This window comes from Strix uralensis, chromosome 1 (assembly GCF_047716275.1).
Source record: "Strix uralensis isolate ZFMK-TIS-50842 chromosome 1, bStrUra1, whole genome shotgun sequence".
In the NCBI taxonomy this organism is placed as follows: Eukaryota; Metazoa; Chordata; class Aves; order Strigiformes; family Strigidae; genus Strix; species Strix uralensis.
This window is the reverse complement of record NC_133972.1, coordinates 51,382,720-51,408,005: the sequence shown is the minus strand read 5'-3', so window position 1 is coordinate 51,408,005 and position 25,286 is coordinate 51,382,720. Positions and strand designations below refer to the sequence as shown.

General features: G+C 39.9%; 1 non-coding gene across 1 annotated transcript; it reads left to right on the top strand.

Moving 5' to 3' along the window:
* Positions 1-24,629: 24,629 nt before the first annotated feature.
* Positions 24,630-24,703, top strand: TRNAN-GUU (transfer RNA asparagine (anticodon GUU)). Its single transcript has one exon. It is a non-coding gene; the product is annotated as a tRNA-Asn (tRNA).
* Positions 24,704-25,286: the final 583 nt, after the last annotated feature.

The window sequence follows — 25,286 nt, the reverse complement described above, 5'->3', positions numbered from 1 at the left end:
ATCCAAAGTTCTTTACATTTAACCTTATTTTTTAGATTTATTGAGAAATGTCTAATCTGTATGTACTTTTAAACAGTAAACAAAATACATTTGAAATTTGTCAATGTTTTAAGTAAGCCTTTTTGCATGTTTATACACTCGATGGTAAGATTGTAGCCTTTCTGGTGGAAGCCTGTAAGGAGGATATTATGCTCTGTTGTCAAGAAGCATTCACAGTCTGTCACATTAGTGCTAGAGATGTATATAGAAGAGTAATTATTATAAGCTGACATCCAGAAACGTAAGTAAAAATAGATAAACCTCAAAGGAAAATTAGGCTGTATGTTTTAGGTACTATTTGTCTCCAGATGTTTAATGTCAGGACACTAAAATGTTATTTAGCATAGCACTAATTGGTAAAATAATTTTGTATCTATATAACAAACAGAAATGTGATTTTCTTACCTCTGCACTTAGTTAGCTTCTTATCAAGGTAGATAAATACAGAAATACAAACAATGAGTTATCAGTAATCCAGTATTTAAAGAGATGCATGGTATAACATTTTTAATTCTCTTTATGCAGTTCAGCAGTACCAAGCAGCAAAAGCATCTTAATCTGTTAACATCATATGCAGTTTTCATTAAAAAATTAGTTGGAATAGATATTACAGCAAGAATGAGCACTACGTGGCATTTTTTCTAGAATTAATCCTGCTGTTTCATGAAAACGTTTGATTCTGGTTGTAAAGCAAGGCTTGCATGCCAAAATGATAGATGCCTTAAAAGAAGCTTTGATAAATAAAATCCTGCAGACCTTGGCATTCACAGTTCCCTTTTGGCAATAGTGAGGAATGGCTGAGTAATAGTGAGGAAACAGACTTATTTAAGATGGTTTATTGCATCTAAAGATATTAGGGCTAGATCTGCAGCTAGTGTAAATCAGCATATCTGCCTTCAAATTACTTATATTGCTTTGTGTCAGCAGAGAATCTGGCCCATATCCATTATCTAGAGGGAATATCAACTACTACAAAGCATACTTATCTAACCAAAAGCAAACGTAGCGTGCGTAACTCATTGATGTTTCTTGTAACACTTATGTTAACCTTTATAATGTGATAAAAATCTGGCACAGTTACGTATGGTTGCAAATGATCTTGCTTTGATAATATCAACAATTATAAATTAGCATTTATCGCTTTTAATACTGCTTCAAATTACATTGATAAAAGCTTAACTTGATATTGATGAGAGGACCAGTAATTTAGGACCTTGATGTTGCTTTAATTAACTTTGCTGGGAGCAGAATTAGGCCTCTTCTCTGAAACAGATCTGCCTGTCGAAGTAGTATGGAGGTTTGTTTTTTTTATATAGTGTATTTTTTGTGTTCTCTTTTGGTGAATGTGTTTCATATCTAGTGACGACCACATTTTACAGAGCCACTAAGTTTAGACTCCTGGCTTTTACATATAAACAAGCATGCTATTCAACCCAGTAAAATCACCGAGAGTGAAGTTCAGATGCAGACATCTGCAGAGTCCAAGTTAAAAGTTTCAGTTGAAAAGATTGCCCGGTGAGACTCAGAACAACATAACAAACCCTGGCTCACTCTTCATCTGTTTGGCTCAATAGATGAAAGAGGAAGTTTACTGATTATCAGAATTTTGCGCAGTAAACACTGGGTCTAAGTAGTATCTCAATTACTGGTTATAATGCTGCAACCATTAGACCTGTTCATCAGCTGTTCCAGCAATAACTTACAGGCAAATCAGAGCATTGAAATGCACAGAATTTTACACATGCTGAATTGTGTGCATCGTTATATGACATCGAGTTTATTAGAGATTGTAGAAATAGTTTTGTATTAAAAATACCAAAGTTGTGGGTCTGCCCATTTTTAAATGGCAAACAACATTACAGTCAATCTGAGAAAACAAAGAGGAATGCTTTGGTGACCCTAAATTTATTATATTGGCAATACCACTGAAAACTACGAGTGTCCATGTACTGTCTGTTTCATGCAAGATTTATTTGTTGTGAGAGAAAACCCTGATGGTTGGTTAGTGAATTAGGTCAATAAGCAGTAGGATAGTGATAGGGGAGATTCTATTGCTCTTGGGGATTTAGGCTTCCTAGCACGACATTTAAATCAATAGGAATCATCAGCTACCCTAATCTGCCCATACCAAATAGCACTGGGCCTGAGGTGGTGGAGAAAAATTGGAAGAGACCCTGGGAAATTGCTTTTTTTTCCCTGAGATAATTAATGAAATGTGTTGTGTAGATGCTTATAAAAATATTTTATCTACTTTTACTGTATGTGCAATTTTATTAAAAATACAATGTATTCCTAAAGGTAACAATAATTATGATCATCATCACTTCTTATCGGTGTCCTCATAGAACTCTTCAACTATTTTTGCAAATGCATCAGTAACCTGTCAAAATGTATACAAGAAAGAGGCACAAGGCAAGAAATTCCCACTACAGTATAAACAAAACGTTAAGATCCTGACTTGCAACTGCTGGCATTAGTTAACATAATACAATGTTGATACGGTCAAAATGATAACAGAAAGGCAGAGTTAAAATTACAAAGATATGTGCAACCAATATGAAGAAGTGTAAGAAGCCTTTATTTTGTAGGTAAAGTGAACACCACTTCTTCAGTAATAATTCAAATTGCTGATGATACAAACCCAGAACTATGTAAGTACATCGGTGAGATGAAAGATAAATCTACATTGGTTTCACATCCGATATTTTCACTGAGTACACAGGAATTTGAGGTGAATGTATACTGCCATAGCAGCACTTAGAAAGCTGGGAAACAATGTTCTTCTAAAAGAGAGTTTATTTTCTTGACCTATTAGTAGCAGTCAAATATAATTTAATTTTGGTCAATTTTCTATGTTAAATCCTGAATAATTGTTATATGGGTGATAACAATTTTAGACAATATATTATAAACAATGCATCATTGAAAAAACCTCTTATCTCCTCTTGCCTTATGCTTATTATAAGACATAAGTGAATCCATTCTTTGTTTAAAAGGTTGTGTTTATTAAAAAGATTTCAGACAGAAGACTATATCTCATGCCGCCATTCAAAGTAAGCATTAGATACTCCCCTTCAACCCCACTGTATGCTCACATAGGAACATGTTAACCTTAGAGAGCTACGTCAGCTTGTAACAGACGTTCACTGACGGCGTCATTCTGATTTTGTCAGCCAGGAAGCCTGCTTGCAGCACCTACACGAGATGTGTATTTGTTCAGTCAAATGTTGTTGCCATTATACCATTTTTACAGTGATAAAGTTCCATTGAGGCCAATTAGGAACTACTAGAGTGGAGAGTGAGCAACAAATTTCAAAATTTGATCCATCATTTCTTGGCTGTCGAACCCCATGCCCATCTGTTCACATGGCAAACAGCCCACTTGCAAGTGAGCTGGACCTTTCCCCTAAGAAATGAGTGACAGGCAAGAACAGTTTAGTTCATCTGTGTAACAATGCGAACAATTTTTTTTCTGCAGGAAGTGTGGTCCGATATCTAGGAGAGCTGGTCAGCATTTGCCTCCTTTCACTTCATTGTATTTTTTGACATGTACATTGTTAGAAATGGTTGAGTGAAGGAGGAAAGAAAATCAGGGGCTTACTGGTACTGGTTGCTGCCAAAAAGACAGGTTGTATTGGAACAGGTGCTTTGAAAATCTGTGAAAGCCAGCTGAAAGGTGTCAAAATGTGCATAACATGAACCAACAGTTCACAGACATTTTGTGTGAATTTGGTCTTGTAGCAGGAAAGTTCAGAAGGGACCCTCGGCAGAAAGTATCTGCCTTAGGAACAGCCAGCCAGTTTAACAGGCATACCCTTGTCTGCTCAGTCACAGCGTGCGTGATGCTCTCATGCAGGAGGGAAGACAAAGGGAGAAAAAAGGTTTCCTTTTGTTACATTTGTATCCTTCATTATCTTGAATTGTCAAATCAGGAAAAAAGATACGATAATTTATTCCTAAAATACGTTAAGCTGATCATCTAGCCTAAAAATAAAAGTAGATCAATTGAAACTCCGTAAGCTGTATTTGGGTGAGTGATTAACTGCAGAGAGTGCGCAGGTAAAAGAAAGAAGAATGCATGATCCTTTTTATAGTACCGGTCAAACTAATGCCTGTGAGCCACACTTGTCCCTTGACCTTGTTAAATGTGGCCCACGTGTTGGAGGGAGTACAAGCAACTTTTCCGACACATTCCCTTCCCACATGTTTTTCCTGCAGTGTGCTACTGTAGATAGTTCTAAAAACACATGGGAGTACAAGTGGCTTCCCCATGTGTATTTAAAACCTAACAGAGCTACAGCAGTCAAAACCACACGGGGATAGAAAAGGAGCATCAGGAAAAAAATGCTTTTCCACTGTTTGTGTTCATGTTCTTCATGTGCTTAGGGAACACATGGGAGAGCAAGAGGAGGACAAAAAAGACAAGGGAGAGCAAGAGAAGAAAGGAAGAGGAAGAAAGAAGCAGACAGAAGCAAAGAAAAAGGAACAAAGCAAGATGGCATTGAAAATGAAAAGGAGAAAAGACAAGTGAGAAAAGAGAAGGCATTGCAAGGGAAGGACAGGAATTGACAGGGAAAAAATCATAAGAGAAAATATTTTCCCTGCTTGAAAGGATAAAACCAAATAAGCTTGCCTGTGCTTTTCATTTCAGCTTTATAGTTTATGTGCATGTTTAGCTTTAACAAATGTAGGAAGAGGCATCTTTTGCACATTCCCTGGTGTCATCCCTCCTTTCGTTTTGCCTCCAGATACTGCATCTTTGTTTCTGCTTCTGCTTTCTGTCTCATTCTATCTCCTGCTTCCCCCTCCCCTTTTTCTCTTCTCTGCCTCTCACAGGCAATGAATGAGATGTAGCATATCATTGTATTAGCAGTGCCAGGTTTTTTCCCAAAGTTGCCTTAAAAATGGAATGCCAGTGAGTATGTTGTTATTCTTTCAGCCTTTTTTTTTTTTTTTTCCGAGAAGACTTAGTTGAGACAGCCTGAAGTCATCAACATAAACCTAAGTGAGCATATGGGTGAAATGTGACTTTTGCTCCATGCTAGTCATGGGATATGGTCATAGTCTTGATTTCAAGGAGCTTTACAAGAAGTCAATGCTGAGAAAGTTTTCACTGTAGTTGGTGAAGTCCAAGAGGAACAAATAAGCAGTCTCCCATCTTCCTCTCACACTTGTGGACACACGTCTGCATCCACAGCCTCTCCTCTGGACTTCCCCATAATGCACTGCTTTCTGTGTGCACCACTTACCCTGTAAGCTGTTGCTGGGAAAGATGTTTTTTTATGTTGCACAGCACATTCACAGGAATATACAAATACTATGTTATCTAATATTATACATTTGGTGTAATTTGGATTGGAATAAAAATGAAATAGCTTTGAACCCAATTTTTATTGTATTATCATTTGATAGACTCCTGTTCATCTCAGAATTTTTTCCTTCATTTGGGGATGAAGATAACACCAAGTGTTGGCATCGCACTTAGATTTATGATTTTTAACTTTAAAAGCAAAGGAAGACTCTTAAAACATGTATATACTCTGATTTTGCCCCTGCTTTCTTTTGGTTCTAAATCTTATGCTTTATTTTTCTTTTTCTTGTTGTTGACCCTTTTTACTTGTATGTCAGGATCTCAAGGTTTCCAAACTAAAGCCAGGAGCTCAGGAGGGTGAACAGCTTTCAGGAAACAGTCAACAGCTCTCAGGGTGCAATTCTAAAGGTCATTTGTTATCACATCTGTTCCTGTCAAGGCGTTCTCTCTGAGGCAAAGCCCATCTGAGAGGCTGGAAACCCTGGGAGGTTCCAAGGTAGGATTTTCTCTCTCGTGCTGTATGATGAGACTGAAAAGAGTGCATTCATCTGTGGAGTTCTCCCAGTGTCAGGGAAAATGGTCAGAAACCTTTTCCCTCTGCCCTGTTTCACTGTGACCTTCATTTCTCAGCCACCGGCTTGACTCTAAGAGCAAAAAAATCCCCAGTTAATATTAGGATTTGTCTGATTTCCCCTGCATGTCTTGGGTCAGAGTAAAACTGAAGACCAACATTTGGCAGAAAGTCCAAGATTTCTTGAATGTGGCTATGCAGAACAGGAGTCAGAGAAAGGAAGAATGCTGGGGTTGAATGACCTGTTAGTTTTGCTGGTGTTGGAACTTCCCAAAGCTGAAAGCTGTTCACGTCATGGAAGTCATGGACCTGATTAGGCTGGGCGAGTCACGCTGCTCAGGCTTGGAGGTAGAGTCCTGCTTTGTGCTTCCTACCATCCACCCACATCACTAGGATCACTGTGCCACATTCTACTGGAAAAATGTCATAAGGATTTTGCATATAGAAATGAAGTCAAGAATGCATTTTATGGCAGTGATGTATTATCATTACATTACAGTCCGCTGGAAAAAAAAGAGGCAGAATTTAGAATATCCTGTGCTGGACCCAAAAGAGTGTTATCTAGTCCAGTTTTTAAACAGTCTGTTAGTAAAATACCTGATTAACTTAAAAAGAGTTGTTATATCAGGTAGATAATATGTGTTTTAAAATGTAAGCACATAGAGAGTACTTGTTCACTTAATCTATTATTTACAGGACAACCTATTAGACTGGTATTATGGGCCAAAGTATCTCCTAGCACAGGCTGGTAAAGCCCTGTTGGGATCTATGTAGCTGTGCCAATTACACCAGCAAATAACAGTTTTGTATTTTTTTATATTTAATGGATAGACTACTGAAATTAACTAAACTAGGGTATGCCTCTCTTCATATTTTGGAAAATAAATTGTTCATGGAATATAAAGAAAGTGAAGACGTAGTAACTTAAAGCATAAAACATTTTTAAGCATAAATAAATTCAGACAAATTCTTTACACATTGTAAGATTTCAGTTCATTTTTAACATCTGTATTACTCTATGAAGGCAAAAAAGTTAGGTAATAGTATTTTGTGGAAGAGGCTTTCATCCTTGTCTGCAAAGGAGAGGTGTTCCAGAACTGTTCCACATTGTATTTTACATGGCAGACAGAGGTTGAGAAATGGTGAATTCTGCATCTGTCACTATTCTGCATCTGTCACTCAAAGAAAATTCCCCATTCCCTTTTAGGGGAAGTTGCCTAAGGATGATGGGATGTGGCTGATAACAATAATCCTTATTTAGGCAACCAGAAGATTGTGACAACATTAGCCAGAGTAAGGGAATGCAGACTTAAAATCAAAACATCTGTTATGGTAACTTTAACTTACCCTATTATTCCTAGACGTTGCAGTGTTGTAACTTACATTCCTGCATTGTTTTGCCATAAAAATATACATCTAGCCTTGAAATTCAGCACTAACTTTAAACTAATTTGCTTTAAACTTCATATCATAAAATTAATATTACTGAAGCACAGTGGTTCATCTTTGTATTTGGTTTGTGTGGCAAGGTTTTGGTAGAGGGTGGGGCCACAGGGGTGGCTTCTGTGAGAAGCTGCCAGAAGCTTCCCCTATGTCCTACAGAGCCAATGCCAACCGGCTCTAAGACAGACCCACCGCTGGCCAAGGCTGAGCCCACCAGCGACAGTGGTAGCGCCGCTGGGATAATGTATTTAAGAAGGGGGAAAAGAAAACACAAACCTGTGCAACTGCAGCGGGAGAGAGGAGTGAGAATATGCGAGAGAACGAACTCTGCAGACACCAAGGTCAGTGAAGAAGGAGGGGGAGGAGGTGCTCCAGGCGCCGGAGCAGAGATTCCCCTGCAGCCCGTGGTGCAGCCCATGGTGAGGCTGTGCCCCTGCAGCCCTTGGAGGTTAACGGGGGAGCAGATCTCCACCTGCAGCCCCTGGAGGACCCCACACCGGAGCAGGTGGATACACAAAGGAGGTTGTGACCTCATGGGAAGCCCGCACTGGAGCAGGTTTGCTGGCAGGACTTGTGACCCCGTGGGGGACCCACGCTGGAGCAGTCTGTTCCTGAAGGACTGCAGCCCATGGAAGGGACCCACGCTGGAGCAGTTCGTGAAGGACTGCAGCCTGTGGGAAGAACTCACTTGGAGAAGTTCATAGAGGACTGTCTCCTATGGGTGGGACCCCACACTGGAGCAGGGGAAGAGTGTGAGGAGTCCTCCCCTGAGGAGGAAGGAGCAGCAGAAACAGTGTGTGGTGAACTGACCACAACCCCCATTACCCATTGCCCTGCACCGCTTGGAGGAGAGGAGGTAGAGAAAATCTGGAATAAAGTTAAGCCTGGGAAGAAGGGAGGGGTAGGGGAAAAGGTGGTTTTAGATCTGGTTTTATTTCTCATTATCCTACTCTGATTTGATTGGTAATAAATAAAACTAATTTCTTCAAGTCAAGTCTGTTTTGCCCATGACAGTAATTGTTGAGTGATCTCCCTGTCCTTATCTCAAACCATGAGCCTTTTGTTATATTTTTTCTCCCCTGTCCAGCTGAGGCAGGGAGTGATAGAGTGGCTTTGGTGGGCATGTGGCATCCAGCTAGGGTCAACCCACCACAATCTTTAGACACTAATAGTACAAGTAAGTGATCTTCTACTTGATAGATTGCAAAATGTGTTGTATTTTTTCCCTGATTTTGGGAATAATTTGATTTGCCTCAGCATAGCTATTAAATAGTTAGAGAGATTGATTGTAGTGGTATGAAGGATTTCACCATTAATAGTTTTATAAGAGAGATTCAGAATATAAAAAGATTTCATGGCTGTTCTTAACTGGAATATCTGAATATATACCCTTCCTTCCCTACAACCCGTGCACATCAGCTTGCCATGGAAATTTCTGTCAAAATACAGATTTCTTTGATTTTTCAGTGCTTCATATCACAACATGTTGCTGTATTGCCAGCACTATAGCAATGAGGACATGGCTGCATAAATCATAGGAGACAAATGCCCAGAACAGAATACTATAATGAATGAAAAGAGGTGTAGTACATGATGAGCCTGATCCTGTTACATGATAGATCTCAGTCAGAAGATTTCAGAGAGGATCAGTCCCATCACATGTGCTACGAAATGTCAATATTAATTCTGTTTCTGCTCTCTTTCTACCTGTCACTCTTCTAATTATGAGCAAGACCCAGTGCTGGTACCTTACAGCTGCTGCATAGCTTGAATTTAGGAGCGTATGCAGTGTCTGCGCTTGGGCTGCCAAATCACATTGCATGTCCTCTGTTCATTCACTATGCCTGCTAGAATAACTTATTATGATACTGGACTTCCAAAGAATATATTAACTTCCTGACTCTCTATAGTAATACCATACAGCTGGTTCAAATAAACATTCCAAGCCAGTGCATTTTTCATCTTGAAAAAAATAGCAATCCCAAAGAAGTTTTGCATTTATTCAGTGCTTACTGTCATTGCCTTTGACACCGAGCACAAAATTAATAGTTTAAAAAATTGGAGTTACTCTCTAGGCCTTTGCATTGGTTCTCTCTTGTTGTTCTTCATTTATTTTGTTGACCATTGCAGTCAAAAAGAGAGGAAAAACTGCTCATGGCATTAATTTTCTTGAGTTATTGCACTGTTCTGTCTCACTAAAACTTTATTGTTGTTTTTTATACTTGGCATAAAATGTGACTGTTTTTATCTGAAGCAGAATCCATATAAGAATTCAAGTTGTTCTTGACTCTACCCTACTATTCTGAAATTTCTTTGAAATTGATACAAAACCATGACTAGGTAACTAAGTTATCTGCAATAAACTTTTGCATGCTATTAAAATTTTGTTTCTTTAATGATTTCATTGTCATTTCATTTATTAATATCGCTTCTATCGAAAAAGCTGTTGAACATTGAGAACCTTAGGCAAAATCATCAGTAAATAATGGATATTTTGGCTGTATAAGGGCTGAAGGTTTGGTCATACTTGACCAAACAGTTTTTGTAGTTATATTATTGTAGGTGCACTGAGTTTTGGTTTCAGAAAGAGTACACGATTAAATAAAGAAAGATTTTGCTCCAAATACTGCTCATCAGTAAGATACTAATTCCCACCAGAGAAAATGAGATATATCGTAGCTTAGAGATCTTCCATTTCTATTTCATACTACCATTTATTAAGTAATTTTCTAATTAAAATTGTTAGATGCGGCATATTTCTGAGTTGGGTTCTTGTACTCTAAGATGTAATTATGGAAAAATTTCTGGATGGAATTCTGGAAATTATGGAAAATACTCTTCATGTCCATACTTTTCTGAGTTTTGTTTTGATTCTTTGGGCTAATTGTGAAGAAAAAAGTTATATTTCCAATAAATTGTGGAACAATCGGAGTTAGTCAAATACATATGATTCCTGGTTTTAAGGATTTTTCAAAAGCTGGACACTAGTTTTGATCTCTCATCCAATTGTGAGTGATGTAAGTGGGAATGTGTCCCTGATTTCAACGGGAGCAGGAGTAGGTGATAGTTTTTCATTGTTATATCACAGATGAAGAAGGCAATTGTGTATGCAAGACTTACAGTGATGTCAGATCTACATTTTTATATGTTTTGTTACAGTCTGTGAATAACTGGACCATATGGATATAAATCTGTCTTTGATTAAGATAGATTATTCTGGTGTTCCGTTATAAGATTATTTTACATAAAGAGAGTTATCATTGACAAGTACAGAATCATTCTGATTTATAGTACTTTCTGAAAAATATACACATCTGTGAAAAATGCTAACTTATGGCTGGAATTAAAGGTTAGATGCAGCTTCTTTTTATTCTGCTTTTACTTTAAGGAAAACTATTTTGCCTGTTACTGGTTCAAATAGTCATGGAAATTTGCTTTTATCAGAGATCTATTCTTGAAAAATTACAGATAAGGTAAATCAATCCACAGTTTTACGACTGGAAGTGAGGGAGTATTGTAAAACTGTGGTATTAGTCAAAGTACATAAGAACATTCTGAACCCCCAAATGCTATATTAAGGTCACACACGTTTTAAATTAGGAACCTCTGTTCTTACTCATAAATGTCTCAAACTTTCAACTTCTGATCTGAAACTTTTGGTGGTTAAATATTGTAACAGTAGCCACTGGAATTAGTAGATACTGACCCTTGTGCCATATGACAGGGTATATATAACTGTTTGTGACCCTGACCAGGTTTGTGTGACTGGAGCAAAGAAATTAAGGTTAGTCTCTCACTGAAGCTCCTGCACACTAGAACTTTATTATAAAGGTAAAGGTGACTGTTTTTTAAATTAGTCTATCAATATAAAATACATTTACACAAAGAATAATATTAGATTTAAATAATTTTCTCCCCATTCACATGACATCTATCATATTCATAAGCATGAAGAAAACAAAACATCGCTCAGTCTTGCTGCCTTCAAATTTGTGGTTGTTGCCAGTGAATGGCTCAACATTTATCTTTTATGTTTTCAGCTTAGATTTTTAAAAAGTATTTTTGGTATTGTTTCTTTGTTGTTTTTCTTTTGTTCTTACTATTGGCAAGACATGTAACATGACAAGCACTGAGCATCTATTTATGTGGAGCATTCAAGGAAATGGAGAGTTATAAATATGTATGTCTGATGATAATATGTAACTATGACAAAGATATTCCTGCCTATATTTTTTGGAAGTGACCATACAAAGCTATGGTTTATCAAAATAATGATAAAAATAACACTCTAAATATGTATTTGTTACATAAATATTCAAAAATACAAAAATGTGTTCTTAGCCCCAGGTAGAAAAGTGCCTCTGAAATATTTGGAGACAGATGTCCTTGTGTCTCCCTATACCCCAAGATCCATTTTCTGTAAAGCTCTTTTAAATGTGAGAGAGGATAGAATTTCGCAACAGTTTATTGCTAGATTTACAATGCTGGCGACAAAGTAATTCTTAAAAAATGGGATAGACTTCTCCCAGGAACTGATCTCTGGTTGGGTTAATGGATTATATGGGCCAGACTGTGACTGTGACTACCCCTTACACAGTAATGCTGCTGCAAATGCATGTGAGATCCGCTCTTGCAGGAAACGGCTTCTGGGAGCTCAGCACCCCTACCCTCTGGGTAACCTCTCCAACAGAGCAAGAATAAGACAGGGTCATGCTTATGCCTCCACATTGATATAAAAGTAGGAAGAACGGTCAATGTCTTCCTAAAGGTGATGTAAGCCAATGATGTCCCTACATCGGTTTGATTATGGAAAGATTCTTCCTTTTTCAATTACTCCTAATATGTGTTGTTTGAAACAGCCATTGTCAAGACTGCTGGTCAGCACATAGAAAGTTAATTATTTGGCTGTGTATTTTGATATTATTGATTAGATTTTATGATGTTCTTTTTTGTTTGCTACATAGAACTTCAGCTGAAATCAGCAGGATGTAAAATTGACATGTTGTATTTCATATTTATATATTATTTTAAACAATTTCCAGAAGACCTGTGTGACAGCAAAAGGCAAATATAGTGGCTGAAATGGTTTGGTGCATTAAATTGGGTGGGGTTTTTTGTCCCTGCTGAGTACAATAAGATCACTGTGTCCCAGAGTCTTTATCGTACCACCTAACTGTTTTGCGAAACTTTGCTGCCAGTGACACAGATGGCAAAACCCCTTTATTTTTGTCTTCGGAAGAAGCAGGATTGGGCTGCCCAATGCCTGCAGCATGGATATTCGACAGGGTTTTTGGTTAATAATCGCTTTTGAAGTGATTCTGGCCTTAGATCAGGGTGATTTCATTTTGCATTACTTGGCAACAGCCAGGTTTTGCTTACACATAAATTGATAAATTTTGTAAGAACGATACAAAGAAACAGTATTGTTAATGTATATATGCACATATATGTGCACACACTACTTATTTTCATGTCATGAGCCGGTGGTTTTGGGGCTGCAGAAGCAGCACTCTCTGTGCCTCTGGGAGTCTTCAGGCAGCCGCTGCCATTTCCCCACCATGGCAGCCTGAGGCCTGCCCATCCGCTGGGGACTGTGATGGTGGGAGAGGGCTGCTGCAAGAGGCTGCTGTTCATTGCGAGGGGCTGGTGAAGAAGAGGCGGGTGAGGAAGGGACCGTCCACCTCCACCTCTCCTGGAGGGCCTTGAGGCAGAGAAGCCGCTGCCACATGGTGGCTGCAAAGTACCAGAGTGGAGGCCAAGGTGGTTGTTCTCAGGTGGAGACGGTACTCAGAGGAAGTGGGAGAAAACGGCCAGTGAGGCTGGAGAGCAACTGGCCCCAAGACAGGAGGTGGCTGTGAGGCAGGGAAGGGCAGAGGCGGGATGGGTGGCACTACATGGTGCCTGTGGAGAAGAGCGGGAAGAAGCACTGCTGCTGTGGCAGCCATTGAGGCAACCAAGGGCCATGGCAGGCTCCTGGGGCTGGCTGAGGGCAGGGTTCCTCAGAAAAGGGTCAGGGGATGGTGGGGTGGGTGTTGGTGGGCACTGCAGGCTGGCTGGGGTGCGGTTTTCCCCAGGGAAGGCCCGTGATGGTGGCCATCGGGGTTTGCTCCCAGGTGGCGAGGTTGTTGCGGCCCTGCCACCATGTCAGGATTTGCAGTTCTCCTATGTGCGGGGCTCAGGCGTGCGTGGGGTTCATCTGTACCTTTTTATTACCAAAGCAAAAAAGTCTGTGAAATTCAAACCTTTTGCCATCCCTCCTGTTTAAGCGGTTCTATGGGTAATTATTTTGAAAACAATTACACAAGATGTTACCCCAGGCAAATCATATAAAATTAAAAGAAAGAGTACAGTGCCATATCGTCAAATTTCAAGTCGGTAGGCAGTTTAAAATCCACAGCCTTCTGGAATTCCTGTGGTTCAGTGTTTTTCACAATACACATCAGGGGAAAACATACGGTAATCCCATGCAGAAACAAATGTGACTGAATCCTGTTTGCTTTCAAATAATTGCATTTATTTACATCAGTTTAACCTCCATTTAAAATGTCATGTATATCTCAGCTAGATTAATGCATGTGAAAAATCAAGCAAGCCTCTGTGGGAAGTGTTTTGAGTAAGCAATTTGTTTTGCTTGTAATTCATGGATTCTTACCTAAAGTACAAGTTATAAATAAAAATAAACTAACGGTGAGTGGTAGTTTGCTGCTGTCATTCAAACAGTGGACAGTTGGGTAATTACAGACCATCAAAGAACTGTTGTACTGCTGATTATTATCTTTTAGGAATTTAACAGCATTTCATCATTCAAAAGAAACTTTCCTTGAAGACTTTAAATATATGCTATTAATAAAATAAACCTATTAAGTGGTGTGATGGTTGGTATTTACAGCTCACACAGGAGAACAAGTCACCTTTCCTTTGTTGCTTTGTCTGATACAGAAGGCCACAATGTGAAATTGGTAGCCAAATCTCATTTAGCCACATGTATCTGCGTCTATACTGAGGGCTTCATTCTACAAACGTGTAATCAGTTTGGCTAAGGTGAGAAGCTTTAGAGCAGAGTTGGACTATACCTCTGGAGAAAGTTATTAGAGTGTTTGTAAGGTCAGATCCTGAAAATGTCAGAAAATCCATGTGCACGAACCTTGTATGCAAACCTTTGAACTGAAAAGAAAAAGTACCAGTGAGGAAGGTGTTGGCAGTAGTTGCATCTGCTTTGAACTAGAAATGTGTATAATTTCTAACACATTTTTATATCTATACTTATTCCATGTGTTGTTAAGATTTGTTATTTTAAAATCCTTATGAATAATATCTTTGTATTTTCAGAATTTAAATTTAAAAAATAAAAAAGTCCCTAGCCACAAAAATATTTTTCACAGTTGTGATTCTCCATTTATTTAATATCAAAATGAACAAAACATACATTTTCATGGTAATTTTAGTTAAAAACTGGACTTAGGATGGAAGACATGTTATATATACCTCTCCCTCTCGCTTTTCCTCATAGAGGTAAACCCATATTTAATACATTCTACGCTGTGACCTTTGTATTGACTAGAATTAACATTTTAAGCATAATATTGAAAAATGTGTTTATGCACTCAGTGGTGCTGGAGATAATGAACTTTTTGTCTTGGGGGAGGAGTGGGTACACACAGTGTAGAGCTGATTGTAATATGTTTCATCAGAACTACTGCAGAGCTCTTGGAGCTTGTCAGGACTTTGGATTCAACATTGCTGTGCTCATCTACCTATAAACCCTGTACAGACAGCAGACACATTGTCTCCTACTGTAAGGAGGCATCCACTACCTAAGTTGATGTACATAGTTTGTCTACCTGTTTATCTTGTGTTTATTATCAGAATGAAAGAGTCAGTCCTGCATCGCTCATTCAGAATACTTACATGAAATTGGATTATTCATCTGAGTAAGATTTCCGGGATGGGGATCATAAACCTATGTAAACAGAACACTGAAACTGTAAATAATATAGACCAAATGCTAAATATTGTACTCGTCAGTCACTTTCATTGAGCCGAACTCTAATAATCATTAAGGTATGTAAAAAATACAGAGATACATGGTTTATATGAAAGGTCAGATGCAGTCTGTGGTTATTTTTAATTCATTGAATTGTTTTCAGCAGGCATATCTGTATGTAGCATAAATCTCTTGCCCGTTTTCAGCAAAACATCCCTAAATTCATCATACATGAAAACAGAGCTGGAGGAAGAGGAAATGAACAATTTTCCAATTTATGCAATTTAAGAGAAATATGGGGGGGGATCTTTAATGACCATTGGCTGTATGAAATACAAATTATCTGTACCTACCAAGCTGCAAAAGCCTGTTGAAGATGGCAGAAATGCTGCTTTTAAAGGGTTCTGTAGTCTTATGAGACTAGTGTTGTTATAAATCTGCTTGTGTGTCATTGAACTGGATACTCTGATTTGTAAAAGACCGTAAATATAATTTTTATTGTCAATATCATCATTCATTTGGACATGTTTTAGCTTGATGGTTTTGGCATAATATTTTAACAAGCTTTAAAAAATCCTAAGTTAAAAACAAACAAAAGAATTTCAGAAAATGAGCTACTTCAGGGTTACTTGACAATTTAATTGAGAATCCACTGATTTTAACAGTACAATTGTGTTGATTATCTTAATTTTTTGAAAAGGATTGAAAATTTCCAGGTGCATTGACAGACTCATGCACACCCGTTTTGGGGGTTTTGGGGGTTTGGTTTTTTTTTTTAATGAACTGCAAAGAAGAAAAAGGTTAAACCTCTAAGAATCTGGAAATATCAGTTGCATGAATACATATGGAAAGCAATTGTTAAAGTGCTCTGAGTGTTAGAATTTTTTAAAGCTAGTTAATGTTGTAGTGACAAGACTAGGAAAGGCTATAAGACTTAAATATGCTGTGCGTGTTCGTATGTTTTTCATATTTTGTATTTACGCTTAGGTAGTTACTTGTGGAAATTGAGCAGATGTACAGTGTATTAACATATAGTGTGAAACAACTGAACAAGCTAATGATACTGCAATTACTTCTTGGCTGTATGAGAAACCAAAAATGCTGGATTGTGTTCTTTTGAAAAATACATAGTTGTAACATGTTGTAATGCAGGTGATCAGGAGTCTCTTCCATAGTAACTGGGATATGTTGCAGTGTGTATTGATACACCGTTTTTTCTTAAAGTAGAATTTCATATATGTATAATCATTATTGGAGGTAGTAAATAATTGCAGCACAAACTTGAGGAAATCTAGAAAGGCTTTTATGCAATGAAAGAAAAGTGAGAAAGGAGAAGGGAAAAGGAATAGGTTTAGTCCTTTCAGGCCTAGAGGGTTCCTTGGCAGGCAAAATGATGAGATTCTACATGTTGTCTGACTGCTCTTGGACTTATTATTAGGGCTCTACATCACGGCCTCAAGGAGAAGGAGGCGGACTCTGTTATTGTCAGAATATGCTGCTCTGCACAGCCTGTATTTCCTTTTCCTGGGAGGATTATGCTGTGTGTGAGTGGCGGTGTTCTGTGTAGCAGTAGAGATACCTGAACGGAAGATCCCTTCCCGCAGGGGTGGTACGTCTCAGTAAATGTCCTGGTCACTTGAGCTAGGGGCGTTTTGGCCAAAATGTATTAAACTTTGGAGATGTGACCTCTTCTGTTCCTATTTATTAAGTACTGCATGTGATTCTTTATTGAGGGGCAAATTGCTCTCATTTTGTTCACAGTTAGTGAATTGCATGCATGTGGAAAGGGAGAGAGATTTAGTTTGTGTATGTCTCTGAAATAATTTATAATATTGTCTAATAATAATAGTTAATAATAAAGTCCCTCTGAAGTCCCTCATGGCAAGGACAATGGCAAAAAAGGATTGCAGCTCCTCATAACACCTTTGCCATGTCTTACCTTTTATGGACCAGCTTAGCTATATTAAATGTCCAAACAACAGTCTCTGTACACTGTATTCATACTTTTAGACATGTATCTTGCTTTTATTTTACCTTTGATTTCCTTGGCACATGATGCTATCAGGAATTAAGATAAAGTGCACTCATCTGTCCAGTTTCCTTCCTATAGCCATGTTGTATATTAAACTCTCAGGCCCCACAGTGTTCTGCAGGAGATTATCCAAGAAATGATAAATCCTCAGTAGGAGCCATCAAAGCATCATTGCCAGTTTGTAGCCGCTCAAAAGACCCTCACATCTCTTTCACTGTCACTGCATTATTGATTAGCTTGCGAAATACCGAATCTGTATTGATTGCAAATATTTAGGGATGAAAAAGGAAACATTGTCCTCGAAGGTATTTGCAGTCCTCTGTTAAAGAGATCTTTCTTGCTTGTATTTCTCTGGCTGTCTTTTACCTGTTATATACTGCAGGCTGATGCACTCATCCGAGGGTACTGGCAAGATGGACAAACGTCTGCCTCACCCTGCTGGGGCCAGTAGTCACCAAAAACCTGGGAGAGGCAAATGAAGGAGAGTGCTTAGATAAAGATTGCTTGATTGGTTTTGCACACAGATGCATTTTGACAGAAATTATAGGAAGCAAACCCCATTTCCTATTTGTCTATGTTTTAATTAATTTGTATTTAAAAGTTGTCTTAATGATCCAGGCAATCTAGGCCATGAGGTCTGAAACAGTCCTGCCTAAGATAGCACGTAACTGGCTGATACTCTAGTCCCATTAGACAACATAGCTGCTGAAATCCCAGCGCATTCTGTCTCAACATTCATGGGTTCTCTCCATGCAGTTACAGGAATACCCTGTGCAGTCAGGCTAAAATACAAGACCTGAGAAAAATCTTAGCTTGTTGACTTTGCAAATGAAGAACGGTAATGTACATGGCAAAACAATTCCCTGCAAATTCAGCAAGTCCCTTCTGGCTGTCCCTTCTCCAAGAAGTCCCTGCTTAGCTACGCTGGCACATGCAGGTGGTTTCTGCCTGGTTAGTGTACAGTTAGTTCTCTGCCTGGTACTTAAGCTGAAATCATTAACATGTGTCTTGTGTGTTACCTGAATGAAAGGCGAGTTCACGGGTTATTATTGCCCATTTTTTCTCTTTGCTCCTGCACTTCCCTGTTTCGATTACAAATCCCCCTCCAGGCACAAAGCAAGCTGGACACCTACAGTGCAGCTAAAGAGTTATTTGTTCCCTAGGTGGACACTAATGAATGACTGCAGTGCTGCCCTGAGTGAGGGGGTCCCCACTATTAAAAGTTTAATAGAAAGATCTGAGAAGCTGGGGGCCAAGAGGAGGAGGAGGGGACAGGGAGCTGTGAGTAACTCACTAAGTGCCTTCTCTGTTCCTTTGCTGTAGTGGAGATTATACCATCCATTAGGACAGGAGCAACTGGAGAGAGGTCAGTTCCCTCTGCGTTCTCCTTTTGCCTTCAGTCTCACGGCAAGCTGTTGAAACTGCAAAAATATGTTGGTTCCTTTCCACTGTAAAATCTCTGAAAGCAGCAGGAATATGGCCTGTGTGAAAAATGAGCTAATTCAGACTTCCTTTTGCTTTTCTGATTTTTTTATCCTTCAGTTTCCCTCCCACTCCTTTTTGTTCTGTTTTTTCTCCCTAATGTGTCTCTTTTATTTCTCTCCTTACTCTTATCTTCCTCTACCTCATACTTTTCAAGAGTGGGCATTAGGATAGGTATATTTAATTCGGAGGCTTAAAGGTTCTTTTTTTTCTTTTTTCAAAAATTATTCTTTAAATATTCCAGCACCCACATGAATTCCTGTCTATGCTAAGTGATCATAAAGTTTCATAGAACAGTGGAAATACATTGTCCCTTATTTGAAATGAGGTAAGTATAAACCTCAATTTTTCTCTCTCCCACTCAGTTGTAGGAGAGTGAGATCTAGTTTTAATTTTTGATCTAGGCCCTATTACTGTAGCATCTGTCCATGTCTGAGAGCATATGAAGAAAAGGGATTGGTTCTAATCGAGAGAGAGATATGTATCCTTTAGTTTCTCTCTGCTGTGTATTACCAAGAATATTCTGAATATCTCTTATATAATCCTTATAAGGAACAAGACCAATCTCTTGTATATCGTTCCTATTGTAACTTCAAGAAAGAGGTTTTTATTGCAGGTTCTGGCCACCAACATGTTTGGTATCCTGGGGTCCTGCAGGATGCTGCTTGCATTGCAAGGGATGGCCAGGGAAGAGCAATGAAAGAAGCTTTCTTGCTCCAGAGGTGTTTGAGAGTTAGAATTCTGCTGGAGCTAACCGTAACCATAGGAATTCAAGTTTATTTTCATGGTGGGATATCGTAACCTCCCTCCATTTTGGCAATAAAGTTCTAGGATTAGAAACTTCTGCTAATCTTTTGATAGCTGGTAATAAATGTAGCTGGAAGAACTAAAATATAATGGTTTCTCCATGGTACTTTGGACCCCCTGTGTCATCTTTCATTCAGAGCTCTTCTAGAAGGCAATGCAAGAACATTTTGAGCCTCTAAATGCATCCTGAAAAGAGCACCGACACCTGAATTTGATGCCTGATCTCTCTGAAACAGTCTGATTAAGAAAAGGCCTCCAGAAGTGGTGTTGCCATACAACCTGTCAGCACAGGTTTCTTAAGATTGCTGCCTGGCCAAACATGTCAGGTTCCTGTTTGGAAATATCTGGAGTGGATCCACAAAGCTCACCCGTGTTTTCCTTTCTCACTGCCTTTCCTTCAAACACTAATGTTCTGGCTGAATTATAGCACTTGGACAGATGTAAAGCTGACTGGTGTGATTACCTGCAAAATAACTCTTAGAACAGAGGTAGATGACTTCTGGTGAGAATATTTCAGGGAGATGTGTTTTCCTACGCATTGAAAGGATACAAAATTTCTTTTCTTCTAATTTTTTAACAAGAAGTAGGTTTGAGTCTGCTCTAAAATTTGCCCTTCACTTTTTTTTCCCTTAAATTTAACCTATTTAAGAAAATACTCTTATACTATGCTAGTAATCTGATTGTACTTGAAGCTAACACATGCTTTCATATTGCTCTGAATACAGCTGCTTTTCTGAACTGAGGCCTATGTTTAGAACTGAAATCTGAATCCTGGACTTGAGAAAATAGGTTGCTGCTCCTGAAAACACAGGCTGGCAATTCCTCTTTTTCCTGTGTGTTCTGTAGAGACAACATTAACATTCAGTTGCATAAGCCTCATTCTTATTTTCATGATATTCACTATTACTTTAAGAAGTCTTAAGCATTCTTAGTAGGTGTAGTTAAAAAAACCTGCAAGGACAGGAAATTTCTCCCTTACCATGATAATAACAAGTGCTTCGGAGAAATAAGTGCTATGTGAGAAGCCTCATTATTACTCTCCTTGGTGTTATGCTCACTTCTTATGCAACTAAAATTTTCTTCTTTTCACTTTTTTGAAGCAGTATCTTAAGATTGTTGGGGTTTTGTTTGTTGAGGGTTTTTTTTTGTGTGGAAACTATTAAACTGTCTGCCATAATGACTGTACTCTTTTTAGTAGTCACTCAGAACAGACAGATTGCAGGAAATTGCAATGCAAAATTCCTCTTATAGTATGTCAGGTGAGATCTGAAGATCAATTCTGAATGTAGCCCCCTCTATTTGGTTTGGGTTTGGGGTTTTTTTGCCACAGCTGCAGACTATATTCCAAATTACTGATAATAGTGATGGCTGTTCTACGATTTTGTCACACTGAAACAACTTTTTGTCTCTCCTGAACATGAGATAAGTGCAACTATACATTTCATGACCCAAAACAAGGCAGCCCGTGCCATTTCCTTTTGGTAAACATGGTTATGGAGGTTGGGAGAATGGTTGATTTTTAGGTTACCCAACAGTCTGCAATTAGCAACACCCCAAGCTTTCTGGATTTTCTCATCTAGCCTTCTTTTGTGTGACTTGCATTGTAAGAGAAGCCAGAGCTAAGTGAACTGGAGAGGTCAGTAAAATACTATTGTTCAGTCTTGTTCTTTGCTTTTAAGGTAAGTTGATCCCATTTGCAGGGATGTCCTTTCAGTTCTAACGCTTTTCTGACTTTACTAACAGACCCAAGAATAGAAGTGTGTAGTTAATAGAGTCTTAAAAAAAATATGGTAAGCCACTTCTGTATCTGAAAAACAGCAAATCTCTATACAAACAACCGAATAAAAAAACCCTCCAAATGCAGTTTATATGAAGAATGACAAGAACAGAAATCTTGCAACTGATCAAGAAAAATCGTCTCTACCTGCTTCTTCCAACTTTTTGAATCCTTCTTCAGGAATAATGCTTTCCTTGGTTTGATGCTTGCAGCTCCAGAAAGAAAAAACTTTTGTCATGGAAATCTTATTCTCTGCTTTGAATGACTGTAACAGCAATGTTGAATTATATCAGTTGTCCATTTAGTTCAATGTCCTGATTCTGGTAAGGACTAGAATCATATGTTTCAGAGGAAAACACAAGAAACCTTTGGATGGTAAGCTGTGCACTTGCAGACTTCTGTTACAAAGTAAGCAATCAGAAATATATTTGGGCAAAAACTGAGTAGCTGTTCTGAAATTTTTAGTGACTATGCATTTTTGTAGTTTGGGCCGAGTTGTAACTCAGGAGCCGACAAATAGTTGTCCAAAAATGACACATAGAATAATAAATACTGTAGGCGCATGTGCTTGTTGGGGTGTAAGCGGTCCTCTCCTGTGAGAAATTGCAGAAATAGAGTAGTTCATGAGTAACTCTGCAACGTAAGGGGGAGAATTCTTTTTTTTCTGTTATATACTACTGAATTAATTTTCGGAACAGTTCTGGGTGAATAACTAGGCTTATTTTTCTGAAGAGAGGATGAATATATGGTATGTTTATAATATAAACTCATAATACCCAGTTTCACCCTCTGTCCTATATTAGCTTTCTCTGGCATTCAGGAACCAAAGCCTATATCTGAAGGTCACAGATGTCATACCAATGAACATGTAAGTTTGTGGATCTCAAAATAACAATAAAATGATGTTATAAAATACTTAAATATTATAAAACATAAACATAGTTTATATTACACAGTGTAATATTTTTATATATTCACATGTAATGTATTTTTATAAATTTATGGTTTTATATAAATATAAAGCAAAATATAATCCATAATTAGTGAATCCAATAATGGCATTTAAATTATATACACTAGATACTGGTAAAAATTAAGTAAATCCCGATATGATCCACAAGAAACAGCGTATCGAGGAAGAGATGTCCAGAAACAAAGAACAAAACACTGATAGGGAGGATGATTAATCTGACCTAGCAGCCCTTTCTGGTTTCTGAATGCCTTAAACAGCACTTGGCCTCTTCCTTTCTACTGAAGTTACAGCCAGAAACCTTCTCCTAAGGGTAGATAGGTAACCTTTTCCATTTATGGACCAGTGATAGATACTGTTGCTCGCTGGTATGATGGCGCACTGGTTAGTGCTTCAACAGTCAGCAAGAGTCATCAACGTTCAGATCTCTTGCTGATCTGTGGGTTTGAAGCTGAAGAGGTAACATCCGCTGTTGTGTATGTACTTTTTATTTTCTTTTTTGACATGTTAAGACTTTAAATGAAAGATTCCGAGAATCATTGAGGAAGAATGCTGAGAAGAAAGGTGCCAAGTGACTCTGCAGCACTCTCACTGTCCCGATGCATCGAATAGGCAGCCATGGATGTCTAATGCCAGGTCCCATGTTCCCCTCAGACATCTCAAAGTTAGAGCCTAGGCTCAGTAGCAGCATAGCAAAGTCCTTTTTTAGATCTGGTCTCTAGACCCAGATTTTGAAAACAGTCAAATTTACATTCATTAGAATTAATGGGAATATTCATGTGTAAAACATTTCAGGGCCCAAAATCCATGCCCAAATGTTCATCTACTGGTCTATGGGTTAGGCCTTTGTTTAGACTGGAATCTTGCTTGTTTAGTTTCCACTAAACACCCATTTGCTTGTGCATAAAATCACAGGATTGTTTGCTTGTCCTCCTACACAGAGAAAATAGAAGTGGTCCAGCGTGTGAACTGATTCTTCTGATGCTGAGAATAGCAGAGGTCTGGGTAGGAAAGCATGCCACAGTGGGCACAATGCCCCAAAACTTTATTTTAATTACTGTTGAGGGTTTGCATATCTTGCCTTTCTCCTTCATGTTTTAAAAGATGTTGGTCAGTAAGGTACTGACAATATGCAGTAAGGCAGTTGAGCAGCACTGTGATAATACTGACATTTATGTAGCTCTTTTCAAAGTACTGGAAAAACTGGAAAGGCTGAGCTGTGGGCAATAAATGGTCAGCTTAAAGCTACACACTGCGCTGAGGAACAAAGTCTTATGGCGTTGAAGACGAAGGTATTGTACAAAATATGAGAGCTGGAGTAAGATGGTCTTGCTCTTACTCCTGCTGCTGAAGACTCTCTGGTTTCAGGAGTGAGCTGGGACTTCTTGGTCTTGGGTGGGCAGAGACTGGGAGATAACCAGCATCTGCCCGGGAAGGAGCTGGCTCCCATCCTTGTGTGGTGGTGTCGTGTGCCTGCTCGACTCCAGAGGCGTTCAGGGGGCAGAAGAGCCATCAAGAGAGCTCCATGGAGCCACGGGGACAACATGAAGCAACTGGTATCCTAAGACTTCAAAGAGATTCACAGCATCAGCCTGGGAAAGAGAAAGGGAAAATGTTTGTTCAGGTTTGGATGTGAAAACTTTGCACTTGGCGGAGCCGTAGGTATAGATTTACTGTAAGGTAATGTGGGAAGCAGATTTTGATAAAATGGTAATAAGAATGCTAGCTTTGCTTCACTGCCGTTTTCAGTCACTTAGAAAGGAGAATATAATTTACCTATGCACATGCAGAGGGACACTGCCTATTTTAAACACTCTGTTCCCTGCAGTCACTTAAAATTACCTTTAAAATATATTAATAGGGCAATTTTGCGATGATATTTAGGAATTACATTTTAGCTTGCATGCGTAATGGATGAATTAGCAGCAGCCAAGAAGCAGCTGGTTTAACTCGGATTCATGAGTTTCTTCCCCAGAAGAAGAACGCTGCTGTGAACAATGATTTGGGAAATCAGCCCCTCACGTTGGCTGCACGAAGGAAAGCCACCGTTTTCACTGTTCTCTCTGTCCTCCTTCAGCATTTAGCAGGACTCGTTACCGAGAAGCCGGCTCCGTGGGCTCAGCGCGGGCCCGCGGCGCGGAGGCAGCCCAGCGCGCGGCCGACGCGCGGGCCGAAGCACATCCCTCACGCCGCGGGAGGGTTTCCTAGCGGGAGTCTCTGTGGCGCAATCGGTTAGCGCGTTCGGCTGTTAACCGAAAGGTTGGTGGTTCGAGCCCACCCAGGGACGGGTTCCCCTTTTGGCTCGCCCGCTTCCCCTGCCGCTGGCCGTCGTTTTGTGCGTGTGCGCCGGGGGAGGATGTGAGATTAGCGCTGGCGGCCGGGCAGGCGCCGCGTGTTTCTGGGCAGGGGGGCCCCCGGCGGGGAGCGGAGCGCGGCGGCGGCAGGCCCGGCGGCGGCGGCAGCTCCCGCCCGCGCTGCCGTTCGGCTGCTCCCTGCGCCTGGGGGGCGAGATGGCGCCTGGGGGGGCGAGGTGGCCCCGGGCGCCGCCACCCTCCCCCAGTGCGCCGCGGGGCCGTGTCCCTCCCTTCCTGCCCGAGCGGGGGGGGGCCGCCTGCGGGGGAGGGGTGCGGCACCCCCGAGCCCCTTGTGCTCCTCGTCCTTCCCCCGCCGCGACCCGGGCTCTCCCCGGAGCCCCCCGGGCGCTGCCGCCGGCAGCGGTAGCGGGGGCTGCTCCCGCCGCGGGGCTGGGGCTGACAGGGAGCGGGGCTCTGGGACTTTCTCCCCTGTGCTCCCGCGGGGGAAGGTGCAAAGGCGAACACTTTCTCTGAGCCGCGTCACGATCGCTAGCGACGGTGCCGAGCGATGCGGAG